The 12771-nt window shown below is 37.2% G+C and overlaps 10 non-coding genes across 10 annotated transcripts; all 10 read right to left on the bottom strand.

Annotated features, from left to right (window-relative positions):
- Window positions 1–324: 324 nt before the first annotated feature.
- Window positions 325–397, bottom strand: Trnar-acg (transfer RNA arginine (anticodon ACG)). Its single transcript has one exon. It is a non-coding gene; the product is annotated as a tRNA-Arg (tRNA).
- Window positions 398–1407: 1010 nt separating this feature from the next.
- Trnar-acg (transfer RNA arginine (anticodon ACG)) lies at window positions 1408–1480 on the bottom strand. Its single transcript has one exon. It is a non-coding gene; the product is annotated as a tRNA-Arg (tRNA).
- A 1144-nt stretch (window positions 1481–2624) lies between these two features.
- Window positions 2625–2697, bottom strand: Trnar-acg (transfer RNA arginine (anticodon ACG)). Its single transcript has one exon. It is a non-coding gene; the product is annotated as a tRNA-Arg (tRNA).
- Window positions 2698–8133: 5436 nt separating this feature from the next.
- On the bottom strand, window positions 8134–8206 carry Trnar-acg (transfer RNA arginine (anticodon ACG)). The gene has a single exon. It is a non-coding gene; the product is annotated as a tRNA-Arg (tRNA).
- A 360-nt stretch (window positions 8207–8566) lies between these two features.
- Window positions 8567–8639, bottom strand: Trnar-acg (transfer RNA arginine (anticodon ACG)). Its single transcript has one exon. It is a non-coding gene; the product is annotated as a tRNA-Arg (tRNA).
- A 355-nt stretch (window positions 8640–8994) lies between these two features.
- On the bottom strand, window positions 8995–9067 carry Trnar-acg (transfer RNA arginine (anticodon ACG)). The gene has a single exon. It is a non-coding gene; the product is annotated as a tRNA-Arg (tRNA).
- Window positions 9068–9786: 719 nt separating this feature from the next.
- Trnar-acg (transfer RNA arginine (anticodon ACG)) lies at window positions 9787–9859 on the bottom strand. Its single transcript has one exon. It is a non-coding gene; the product is annotated as a tRNA-Arg (tRNA).
- A 319-nt stretch (window positions 9860–10178) lies between these two features.
- On the bottom strand, window positions 10179–10251 carry Trnar-acg (transfer RNA arginine (anticodon ACG)). Its single transcript has one exon. It is a non-coding gene; the product is annotated as a tRNA-Arg (tRNA).
- A 265-nt stretch (window positions 10252–10516) lies between these two features.
- Trnar-acg (transfer RNA arginine (anticodon ACG)) lies at window positions 10517–10589 on the bottom strand. The gene has a single exon. It is a non-coding gene; the product is annotated as a tRNA-Arg (tRNA).
- A 1140-nt stretch (window positions 10590–11729) lies between these two features.
- Trnar-acg (transfer RNA arginine (anticodon ACG)) lies at window positions 11730–11802 on the bottom strand. Its single transcript has one exon. It is a non-coding gene; the product is annotated as a tRNA-Arg (tRNA).
- Window positions 11803–12771: the final 969 nt, after the last annotated feature.

The raw sequence follows: 12771 nt of genomic DNA, 5'->3' as shown, positions 1-12771 counted from the left end.
CAGGATTCCAACCTGGAATCCCTGATTCGTAGTCAGATGCCTTATCCATTGGGCCACGGGGCTGTACATAGTAGAGTTAATTTTTTAATTCATATCTAATGTTATCAATTATTTATAAGCTTTGATCACCTAAAAAAAAGAGACTTGCTTATTGCTCTTTGGCTGAGAGCAGTAGCTCAAAACTAAAATGAATTTTTTTTTTTTATTCCGGTTAATGCTTAGAAGGAAAAACTAACTACTGGGAAAATAACGACTATATTTGTATTATGAATGACTCGGATATTTTGAGTGTATTTAAATTTTTATACCTGAGGGAAAAAAAATCGACCCCGCCAGGATTCGAACCTGGAATCCCCTGATTCGTAGTCAGATGCCTTATCCATTGGGCCACGGGGCCGTGCATGGTACAGTTAATGTTTTTCTTAATTTATTTATATATAATGTTGACAATGTTATCAATTATTTATCCGCTTTGATCACTAAAAAAAAAAGAGATTTGCTTATTGCTCTTTGCCTGAGAGCAGTAGCTCAAAACTAAAATGATTTTTTTATTATTATTATTCCGGTTAATGCTTAGAAGGAAAAACTAACTACTGGGACAATAACGACTATATTTGTATTATGAATGACTCGGATATTTTGAGTGTATTTAAATTTTTATACCTGAGGGAAAAAAAATCGACCCCGCCAGGATTCCAACCTGGAATCCCTGATTCGTAGTCAGATGCCTTATCCATTGGGCCACGGGGCTGTACATAGTAGAGTTAATTTTTTGACCACGCAAAACAGGCCTGTAACAATAAAACGATGATTCACTCCTGAAGTCCTGAACTGGTTTCAATTAATGTTAAAAATTATTTACACGCTTCGATCACTGAAAAAGAGAGACTCGCTCTTTGCTCTTTGGCTGACAGCAGTTGACCTTTAAACCTATTGATAAACATTTTTTATCCCGGTTAATGCTTAGAAAGAAAAATCAACTATTCGGAAAATAACGACTTTACTTGTATTATGGATGACTCGGATAGTTTGAGTGCATTTAAACATTTTTATACCTAAGGGAAAAAAATCGACCCCGCCAGGATTCCAACCTGGAATCCCCTGATTCGTAGTCACATGCCTTATCCATTGGGCCACGGGGCCAGACATAGTACAGTTAATTTTTTAATTCATATCTAATGTTATCAATTATTTATAAGCTTTGATCACCTAAAAAAAAGAGACTTGCTTATTGCTCTTTGGCTGAGAGCAGTAGCTCAAAACTAAAATGAATTTTTTTTTTTTTATTCCGGTTAATGCTTAGAAGGAAAAACTAACTACTGGGAAAATAACGACTATATTTGTATTATGAATGACTCGGATATTTTGAGTGTATTTAAATTTTTATACCTCACGGAAAAAAAAAATCGACCCCGCCAGGATTCGAACCTGGAATCCCCTGATTCGTAGTCAGATGCCTTATCCATTGGGCCACGGGGTCGCAGCTTGTCATATTGTCATTAACATGTACATTAAATCAGGTGACAAAGTGAGCAAGATGCAATCGTCGCACACTTAGGAGCATGAGGCTTATTTTAAGGTTAGCGATACCTTGACGTGAATAAGCTGTATATCTGCTTGTGGCATGAAAACTTTATTACATATCTTGCAAGAGGCGAGGAATAATAATAGTTATATTTAAACATAACTCAGCAGTATAAACGTGGTCACAACCGTTCGTCGAAATGTGTAATCAATTAGTCCAAAATCAACGAGACTGTCGGTAGCCATTCTCTTGTGCTGGAGTCCGACGCGACGATAGTTTATCTTCGCGAATGGGAACGAGAAAGGGTCCTATAGACGAAAAGGAGTTGGGTCGAGCCACACCCTTGCCTCGTCATTGTTTCGTCCCAATCTCTTTTATCTTCCAAACCCTCGCCGCATCTTTTCTTTAGTGATTTTCTCCTTTTTTCAGTGACTGTAAGTAGTCTAAAAACCAACAAACTAACTGTACTTATCTTAAACCTGGGTAGTGCTTCCAGCTCGCGTTTATGGAAACTGGCTACAAATATATATCGCTACCTTTTGCTCTAAATCAAAATTTCTAGATCTTGTTCGGCCCGACATTACCGCCAGCTTTTTCATGGTTACAAATCTGCGCAAAGTTTTAATACATCTCAAGAAAAACAAGTTACAGGGAGTAGAAACACCTTCATTACAAAACATATAGGGCGGCACAACGTTCATTACTAAAACCATTATACCAAAACAGGTCATTCTGCCTAAATAAGTCATGCTGTATGAATATATACAAAGTTTTCGTTATACTCCGTCTTATCTGCTGCGGTACTATCACCGAAAACAGTAATGTAAAGAACTGTACAGCTGCAGGTTTTTATCATATTCAAACAAACCAGATGTAAAGTCTGTACATAGTTACATGTCAGCAGTGCGAGGACACTGATCATATTATTAAATGTATATATTTTTCCATTCCTTGAGTTCTCATAAAATTTTGAGTATTATGATGGGTTTTAGTCAAACATGACCGGAAGAAAAAAAATATTTTGAAATACTTGCAAAAGAAAGAACCGACCACGGTTCACCAACTCCATGATTTGATTATTGACCCAAGCAAAAAGAATCGACCCCGCCAGGATACGAACCTGGAATCCCCTGATTCGTAGTCAGATGCCTTATCCATTGGGCCACGAGGCCGCTTACACAATACCAGCATTAATAATAGACTAGCGGCACCTTCCGTTCAACCTAGCCTCCAAAACGCTCCGAAGTAAATTACAAAAGGTCAAAAGCGCAGCAAAATCAGTTCACATTGAGACTGTAAACGAAAGACGTCTACGTAGAGAAGAGGCTTACCTTGTGTCTGTAACGAGTAGATCGCACATGTGAATTGGACAAGGATGAACATAAGGGTTCCCTGCCACATTTTTGCTTGTTGTTTCCTGTGTTATTTGTATTTGTCCTCCTTCTGTGAACTGTGACTAGTCAGAGTTTTCTTCCTCACCTGTAGACTCGTTCTACTTTGATGACGTCATTGAATTGATCCGATTATACACAGCGTCGACACGACAATGCTATTCGCTCGTTGACTCCATTTATATTTTGTCAAGAGACCATGAGCTAGATCATAGTTCCATGATTTTGTAAACAAATTTCGCAAGGAGAAGGTAAAAGATGTTTAAAATAGTAAATATTTCCCTACCAGTAGCCAGGTTTTGAGTTCACCGCGGGTGATCTTGCTATATTATCGCCACAACGGAAAACCCTAGCTTAGTGGTTTGAAATGTTTTTATAGCAAACAACCTAAACCTTGGGAAATATAGAAACCATTAAGCAATAAACTCTATGTACCTCAAATCACTTTTCAAATCGTAATGACTTACATATATATATGAAAAATGTTTTCTACTTCTCGTTAAGTATGGCAAGCTGTTTGTAGCAAAATTTAATCCTTGCGATATATGTTTAATCCTTTCAATAACGGTTTTATTTAAAGATAGAAAAAGGCATTCAATCCAATGGTAAATGAAATTTTTGGTTCAATTCAATCTTTTAATTTTCACGATTCAATCCAATACCTGGAATATTGATTCAATGTAATACCTAAAATATTGATTCAATCCAATACCTAAAATATTGATTCAATCCAATACCTGGAATATTGATTCAATCCAATACCTAAAATATTGATTCAATCCAATACCTGGAATATTGATTCAATCCAATACCTCGAATATTGGTGCAATCCAATACCTCAAATATTGATGCAATCCAGTACCTCAAATATTGATTCAATCCAATACCTCAAATATTGATGCAATCTTCCTGGGCCGAGCGCGGCCAACAGGAACGAGGGTAACTGAGCACTAGAGAGCACTGTAAAACATGGCGGGCGAAGGAGAACTAAATTTAGAAGTTGAGTTTCCTAAGTTTCTTGCAGACATCTTGGATAAAACGGAAATAATTTTTGAGAACTTTGACTCAGAAGTTGGAATCATGGAAGACCATTTCTTCAAATTCCTGTTGAGGTGCTCGAGGAACTTTGAGGACTAGGATTCATCTGGACAACGATAACAAAGATGATTGGAGTTTGGAGATGGACAATTCACAGAAGATTGACAGAGTATGGCTGAGAAGATATGAGGGGTTTCAACAACTTACCTGATAAGGAACCGAAATCATTCAAGAGTATGGATATAATTTCATTGCAGGTTTCTTTAAGTCCATTGGGTTATGGGTTCAACGGAGAAGAATAAGAGAAAGGTTAGCAAAATTAGATCCCCAAAATACTGTCTAGAGATGGGGTGCGTAAATTCGCTTTGGCATCTGGATGGACATCACTCTCTGATCCTATGGAAAATACTAATTCGGCTGTATAGACGGATTTTCTCGGAGAATAATGTTTTTGAAATGTAGTGCCAACAATAAAGCAGAAACAGTTCTTGAATTGTTTCTGGATGCCGTTAAGAGAGACGGAGAATTTTGGCCTTCGAGAGTACGAGTAGATCGTGGTGTTGAAAACGTTGGTGTGTGCGATACAATGGAGCAGGTTAGAAGAGAGGAGAGGGGCAGCTTCACTGCAGGGCCATCAACACAACCAACGAATTGAAAGATTGTGGAGGGATGTTTCCGTTGTGCTTCCCACTTGTACTTTTACACTTTTCAGTTGTAGTATGGAATTGTCAGGCATCCTGGACATTGATGATTCAGTGCATCTTTCCACCTTACACTTAGTTTTTCAACCAAGGATAAACCTTGCTCTTTGCCAGTTCACTGAAGCGTTCAACCACCAAAATGTAAGAACAGAAAAAAAACTGGTTGCCATACCAAATGTGGCTTAATCATATGATGCAGCCTGAAAACCCCCTTTCAAATGGAAAGTCATTTGATTTTGAATACTATGGTGATGATCCTGATGGTCCAACTCCATTGGACAGTGATAAAAATGTTGTAGTTGAAGAAATTGACCTGGGACAACATGATCCAGTGCAGTCATTTGTATTGGAAAGGCTAGATCCCTTAAGATAATCAAGTCAAATGGGAGTAGACATCTTCCAAGAGGCTCTAGAACTAGTGACAGTTAAACTTGGGCAACTGACAATTGCATAATACTACATGTGTGTGGGCTGGGTAAAGGAGATTATGGCCCTTAAAGTATTTTTGCAACTCAATTCACAACAGAAAACGTCACCCTGTATCAAGTAAATTATTTTCTCATCTTCCTTTTCATTGATATACAAAACTGATGTACAGAATGCCTAACTTCTAGAAACACAACTAAACTGAAGAGAAATCAGGGCATTTGATAACTGCCATGTGCACTACTCTGCCTTGTAGATTTTTCAGGTGCTTATCAAAACAGATGTTAAAATATTGCAAGGTTAATTTGTTATCTTATTTTCAAAAGTACCCAGGAGACAAGACTAACCTCTCGGTGCACTGGCGTAATGGCTACTAACAGGACTCATGTCACAAGCCAAAACTAACTTTGCACCAGCCAGCCTTTCTCATACACAGCTTCACTGACTTTTTTATAAGAGTGGTTAATCTTGGACATTTCTTGTTGCATCTAAAATGTTAATAATAATCACTAAGAAAATTTCACTCCCACAAACACGAATCCTGCTTTTCTTGAATATGCTTATGTTCAATCTCTGATGTACTTTTATCAATGTTGCCATTTTCTTTTATCTCCCTTTAATAGTTAAATATTTATCATATGCTTATTAAGGCAATTATTTCCATGAAATCCACTCATAGTTTCCCTGTTTTCATTAGTTTCTATTCTCTTCAGTTTTACTTTGTCAGGATAATTCTCAATTTTGTTTTCATCCAGTAGACCAGTACTCCATTCCATCATGATTGTCACAATGGCTAGTGAAAGTGAAAAATCTACTATTCAAAACTGAAATGTGTGGCTAGTTGGCAGTAGTGTTCGCCTTGAGCCCTAGGTACCCGATAATATTCACAACAAATTGGTGCCATGTTTGTCATAGAATATCAAGAAAAACATCGTTTTTAGGAAAGAAGTACCACATGTGGGTTAAATAATGCAAAACATGAGACAACAACATTGAAAAACTTAAAACACATCCCAATGTTCAATGATTGTTGTCTTGTAAAATGTAAAGGTTCTTATTTCAAAACTAGCTTAAAGCCAGGTTTACACAAGCAGTTTTTATGAGAAACATGTTTGACTGTGCACACGACACAGCAAAAATTTTGTTTACAGTTCAAAGTTTAGTGTGCCAGTAATGATTGGACAGCAGAAATATGCACAATACCAATGTGGTAGCAAAATTTGCCACAGTTTATGTTATTTGCCACAAAAAGCTAGCACACACAGCTTTTAATAAACAAATATGTTTGTCACATAAAAATTGGTTAACTTACATCTAGAAAAGCGGCAGTAATGGATTCTAAATTTTCCGTGTCCCTTGTGTCTCGGTTGTAGCAACGTCTCATTTACCTAAGCAGACTAATGGTTTGATCAAGAACTTCGGCGTGCACTTCTGCAACTTCTGAGTCAAAATTCTCAAAAATTATTTCCGTTTTATCCAAGATGTCTGCAAGAAACTTAGGAAACTAGTTCTCCTTCGCCCGCCATGTTTTCAGTGCTCTCTAGTGCTCAGTTACTCTCGTTCCTGTTGGCCGCGCTCGGCCCAGGAAGATTGCATCAATATTTGAGGTATTGGATTGAATCAATATTTGAGGTACTGGATTGCATCAATATTTGAGGTATTGGATTGCACCAATATTCGAGGTATTGGATTGAATCAATATTCCAGGTATTGGATTGAATCAATATTTTAGGTATTGGATTGAATCAATATTCCAGATATTGGATTGAATCAATATTTTAGGTATTGGATTGAATCAATATTTTAGGTATTGCATTGAATCAATATTCCAGGTATTAGATTGAATCGTGAAAATGAAAAGATTGAATTGAACCAAAAATTTCATTTACCATTGGATTGAATGCCTTTTTCTATCTTTAAATAAAACCGTTATTTAAAGGATTAAACATATATCGCAAGGATTAAATTTTGCTACAAACGGCTTGCCATAGTTAAGGCTACAAATATCTATGTCTTTCTTTTGGCAAATCTTGGAGGTGTAGCATTTCGGCACTCCACTTTCAACCTCTTAGCTTGTGTCGCGTTGATGTTTCCTTTCAACGGAAAGCGATACTTCGAATATTACGGTTATGGGATGTTTATTCTATGTCGCTGTTCCCTGTCTTTTGGTGTCCCATACAACAGACAATAACATCATGCGCCACTTACGAGTAAGAAAATTGCACTGAGAAAATAAATGTGGTGTATAACTGCTATGGGTTGGTAAACATGTTCGTTAACACGCACGCAGTTCGTTGAACCAAGCAAAGGAACGGAAATATCCCTCAGATTTACTGATATATATCTCTTGCATAGTTACTGTTTGGCATATCATCCGGCATACATATTTTGACTTATTTCCTTCTTAGGAAGATTTCTTTGTCACTGTAGAATTTGACGTGGCTCCGATATCAAACTAGTTATGTTGACTTCCCATCAGACTGAAACAAGTAGATCACAAGTGTTTTATTCTTCGCTAGTTACGTCTCAAAATTCTAACATTGTTCTATTTGAAGACTGAATTTGTCCTTTGTTTTTCACTTTTGTGAAACAAATGAATCGATATTGGCCAACATGCAAGTAGCAGTTTTCCTCAGTTGTCAGGATGAGACTTAAAATATAAGCTTTACACTTAAGAAAAATAACCGACCCCTCAAGGATTGGAACCTTGAATGCTCTGATTCGTAGTCAGATGCCTTATCCATTGGGCCACGCGGCCGTACATAGTATAGTTATTATTTTTTTTAAATTTATATTAGGAGCCATAATCGGCCCCTGTTTATATCTAATGTTAACAATTATTTATACGCTTCGATCACTGAAAAGAAGAGACCCACTCTTTGCTCTTTGGCTGAGAGCAGTTGTTCACAATTAAAATGAAAAACATTTTTTTATCCCGGTTAATGCTTAGAAACAGAAAATAACTATTGGGAAAATAACGAGTATACTTGTATTATGAATGATTCGAATATTTTGGGTGCATTTAAATTTTTATACCTGAGGGGAAAAAAATCGACCCCGCCAGGATTCGAACCTGGAATCCCCTGATTCGTAGTCAGATGCCTTATCCATTGGGCCACGGGGCCGTACTTGGTACAGTTATTTTTTTTTCTTAATTTATTTATATATAATGTTAACAATTATTTATACGCTTCGAGAGGAACAGGAATGTAACAATAAAACGATGAATCACTCCTGAAATCCTGAACTGGTTTCAATTAATGTTAAAAATCATTTATACACTTCGATCACTGAAAAAACGTGACGAGCTCTTTGCTCTTTGGCTGAGAGCAGTTGTTCAAAACTAAAATGAAAAACATTTTTTAATCCCAGTTAATGCTTAGAAACAGAAAATAACTATTGGGAAAATAACGAGTATACTTTTATTATGAATGACTCGAATATCTTCCGTACATTCAAATTTTTATACCTGGGGAAAAAAAAATCGACCCCGCCAGGATTCGAACCTGGAATCCCCTGATTCGTAGTCAGATGCCTTATCCATTGGGCCACGGGGCCGTATATAGTACAGTTAATTTTTTGACCATACGAAACAGGCCTGTAGCAATAAAACGATGAATCACTCCTGAAGTCCTGAACTGGTTTCAATTAATGTTGAAAATTATTTATACGCTTCGATCACTGAATAAAAGAGACTCGCTCTTTGCTCTTTGGCTGTAAGCAGTTGACGCTCAAAGCTAAAAGTGATAAACATTTCTATCCCAGTTAATGCTTAGAAGGAAAAACTAACTATTCCAAATATAACGACTAAATGACTCGGATATTTTGAGTGCATTTAAATTTTTAAACCTGGGGAAAAATGACTCGGATATTTTTAGTGCATTTAAATTTTTATACCTGGGGAAAAAAAAATCAACCCCGCCAGGATTCGAACCTGGAATCCCCTGATTCGTAGTCATATGCCTTATCCATTGGGCCACGGGGCCAGCCATAGTACAGTTATTTATGTATTTATTTATTTATGTATTTATTTTTAATTTATATCTAATGTTGACAATTATTCATACGCTTTGATCACTGAAAAAAAGGGGACTTGCTCTTTGCTCTTTGGCTGAGAGCAGTAGTTCAGGACTAAAATGAAAAACATTATGTTTTTATCCCGGTAAATGCTTAAAAATAAAAACTAACTATTTGGAAAATAACGACTATACCCGTATTATGAATGATTCAGATATTTTGAGTGCATTTACGTTTTCATACCTGAGGGAAAAAAAAGACTTCGCTAGGATTCGAACCTGGAATCCCCTGATTCGTAGTCAGATGCCTTATTCAATGGACCACGGGGCCGTACATAGTACAGATTATTTTTTTCTTAATTTTTTATATATAATGTTAACAATTATTTATACGTTTCCAGAGGAACAGGATTGTAGCAATAAAACGGTGAATCACTCCTGAAATCCTCAACTGGTTTCAGTTAATGTTAAAAATTATTTACACGCTTCGATCACTGAAAGAAAGAGACTCGCTCTTTGCTCTTTCGCTGAGAGCACTTGGTAAAAACTAAAATGAAAAACATTTTTTTATCTCGATTAATGCTTAGAAACAAAACATAACTATTGAGAACATAACGAGTATACTTGTATTATGAATGACTGGAATATTTTGAGTGCATTTAAATTTTTATACCTGGGAGAAAAAAAATCGACCCCGCCAGGATTCGAACCTGGAATCCCCTGATTCGTAGTCAGATGCCTTATCCATTGGGCCACGGGGCCGTACATGGTCCAGTTAATTTTTTAACCATACGAAACAGGACTGTAGCAATAAAACGATGAATCACTCCTGAAGTCCTGAACTGGTTTATATTAGTGTTAAAACTTATTTAGACACTTCGATGACTGAAAAAGAGAGACTCGCTCTTTGCTCTTTGGCTGACAGCAGTTGACGTTCAAACCTATTGATAAACATTTTTTATCCCGGTTAATGCTTTGAAAGAAAAACTAACTATTCGGAAAATAACGACTTTACTTGTATTATGGATGACTCGGATAGTTTGAGTGCATTTAAACATTTTTATACCTAAGGGAAAAAAATCGACCGCACCAGGATTCGAACCTGGAATCCCCTGATTCGTAGTCAGATGCCTTATCCATTGGGCCACGGGGCCAGACATAGTACAGTTAATTTTTTTAATTCATATCTAATGTTATCAATTATTTATATGCTTTGATCACTGAAAAAAAGAGACTTGCCTATTGCTCTTTGGCTGAGAGCAGTAGCTCAAAACTAAAATGAATTTTTTTTTTTAATTCCGGTTAATGCCTAGAAGGAAAATCTAACTATTGGGAAAATAACGACTATATTTGTATTATGAATGACTCGGATATTTTGAGTGTATTTAAATTTTTTTACCTCACGGAAAAAAAAAAAAACGACCCCGCCAGGATTCGAACCTGGAATCCCCTGATTCGTAGTCAGATGCCTTATCCATTGGGCCACGGGGCCGCAGCTTGTCATATTGTCATTAACATGTAGATTAAATCAGGTGGCAAAGTGAGCGAGATGCAATTGTCGCACACTTAGGAGCATGAGGCTTATTTTAAGGTTAGCGATACCTTGACGTGAATAAGCTGTATATCTGCTTGTGGCATGAAAACTTTATTACATATCTTGCAAGAGGCGAGGAATAATAATAGTTATATTTAAACATAACTCAGCAGTATAAACGTGGTCACAACCGTTCGTCGAAATGTGTAATCAATTAGTCCAAAATCAACGAGACGGTCGGTAGCCATTCTCTTGTGCTGGAGTCCGACGCGACGATAGTTTATCTTCGCGAATGGGAACGAGAAAGGGTCCTATAGACGAAAAGGAGTTGGGTCGAGCCACACCCTTGCCTCGTCATTGTTTCGTCCCAATCTCTTTTATCTTCCAAACCCTCGCCGCATCTTTTCTTTAGTGATTTTCTCCTTTTTCAGTGACTGTAAGTAGTCTAAAAGCCAACAAATTAACTGTACTAATCTTAAACCTGGGTAGTGCTTCCAGCTCGCGTTTATGGAAACTGGCTACAAATATATATCGCTACCTTTGGCTCCAAATCAAAATTTCTAGATCTTGTTCGGCCCGACATTACCGCCAGCTTTTTCATGGTTGCAAATCTGCGCAAAGTTTTAATACATCTCAAGAAAACCAAGTTACAGTGAGTAGAAACACCTTCATAACAAAACATATAGGGCGGCACAACGTTCATTACTAAAACCATTATACCAAAGCAGGTCATTCTTCCTAAATGAGTCATGCTGTGTGAATATATACAAAGTTTTCGTTATACTCCGTCTTATCTGCTGCGGTACTATCACCGAAAACAGTAATGTAAAGAACTATACAGCTGCAGGCTTTTATGATATTCAAACAAACCAGATATAAAGTATGTACATAGTTACATGTCAGCAGTACGAGGACACTGATCATATTATTGAATGTATATATCTTCCATTCCTTGAGTTCTCGTAAAATTTGAGTATTGTGATGGGTTTTAGTCAAACATGACCGGAAGAAAAAAATATTTTGAAATACTTGCAAAAGAAAGAACCGACCACGGTTCACCAACTCCATGATTTGATTATTGACCCAAGCAAAAAGAATCGACCCCGCCCGGATTCGAACCTGGAATCCCCTGATTCGTAGTCAGATGCCTTATCCATTGGGCCACGAGGCCGCTTACACAACACCAGCATTAATAATAGACTAGCGGCACCTTCCGTTCAACCTAGCCTCCAAAACGCTCCGAACTAAATTACAAAAGGTCAAAAGCGTAGCAAAATCAGTTCACATTGAGACTGTAAACGAAAGACGTCTACGTAGAGAAGAGGCTTACCTTGTGTCTGTAACGAGTAGATCGCACATGTGAATTGGACAAGGATGAACATAAGGGTTCCCTGCCACATTTTTGCTTGTTGTCCTGTGCTATTTGTATTTTTCCTCCTTCTGTGAACTGTGACTAGTCAGAGTTTTCTTGCTCGCTCGTAGAACTCGTTCTACTTTGATGACGTCATTGATTTGATCCGATTATACACAGCGTCGACACGACGATGCTATTCGCTCGTTGACTCCATTTATATTTTGTCAAGAGACCATGAGCTAGATCATAGTTCCATGATTTTGTAAACAAATTTCGCAAGGAGAAGGTAAAAGATGTTTAAAATAGAAAATATTTCCCTACCAGTAGCCAGGTTTTGAGTTCACCGCGGGTGATCTTGCTATATTATCGCCACAACGGAAAACCCTAGCTTAGTGGTTTGAAATGTTTTCATAGCAAATAACCTAAACATTGGCAAATATAGAAACCATTAAGCAACAAACTCTATGTACCTCAAATCTCTTTTCAAATCCTAATGACTTACATATATATATGAAAAATGTTTTTTACTTCTCGTTGAGGCTACAAATATGTATGTCTTTCTTTTGGCAAAGCTTGGAGGTGTAGCATTTCGAGCGGTGCACTCACTTTCACCCTCTTAGCTTGTGTCGCGTCGATGTTTCCTTTCAACGGAAAGCGATACTTCGAATATTACGGTTATGGGATATTTATTCTATGTCGCTGTTCCCTGTCTTCTGGTGTCCCATACAACAGACAATTGCTGGTTTTCATTGTCACGCAATTCAAAATAGATCAAAATAAAAATCA

The sequence above is a fragment of the Orbicella franksi genome, chromosome 11, assembly GCF_964199315.1.
Source record: "Orbicella franksi chromosome 11, jaOrbFran1.1, whole genome shotgun sequence".
NCBI classification, from domain to species: domain Eukaryota; kingdom Metazoa; phylum Cnidaria; class Anthozoa; order Scleractinia; family Merulinidae; genus Orbicella; species Orbicella franksi.
The sequence above is the reverse complement of the archived record's forward strand: the minus strand, read 5'-3'. Positions and strand labels throughout refer to the sequence as shown.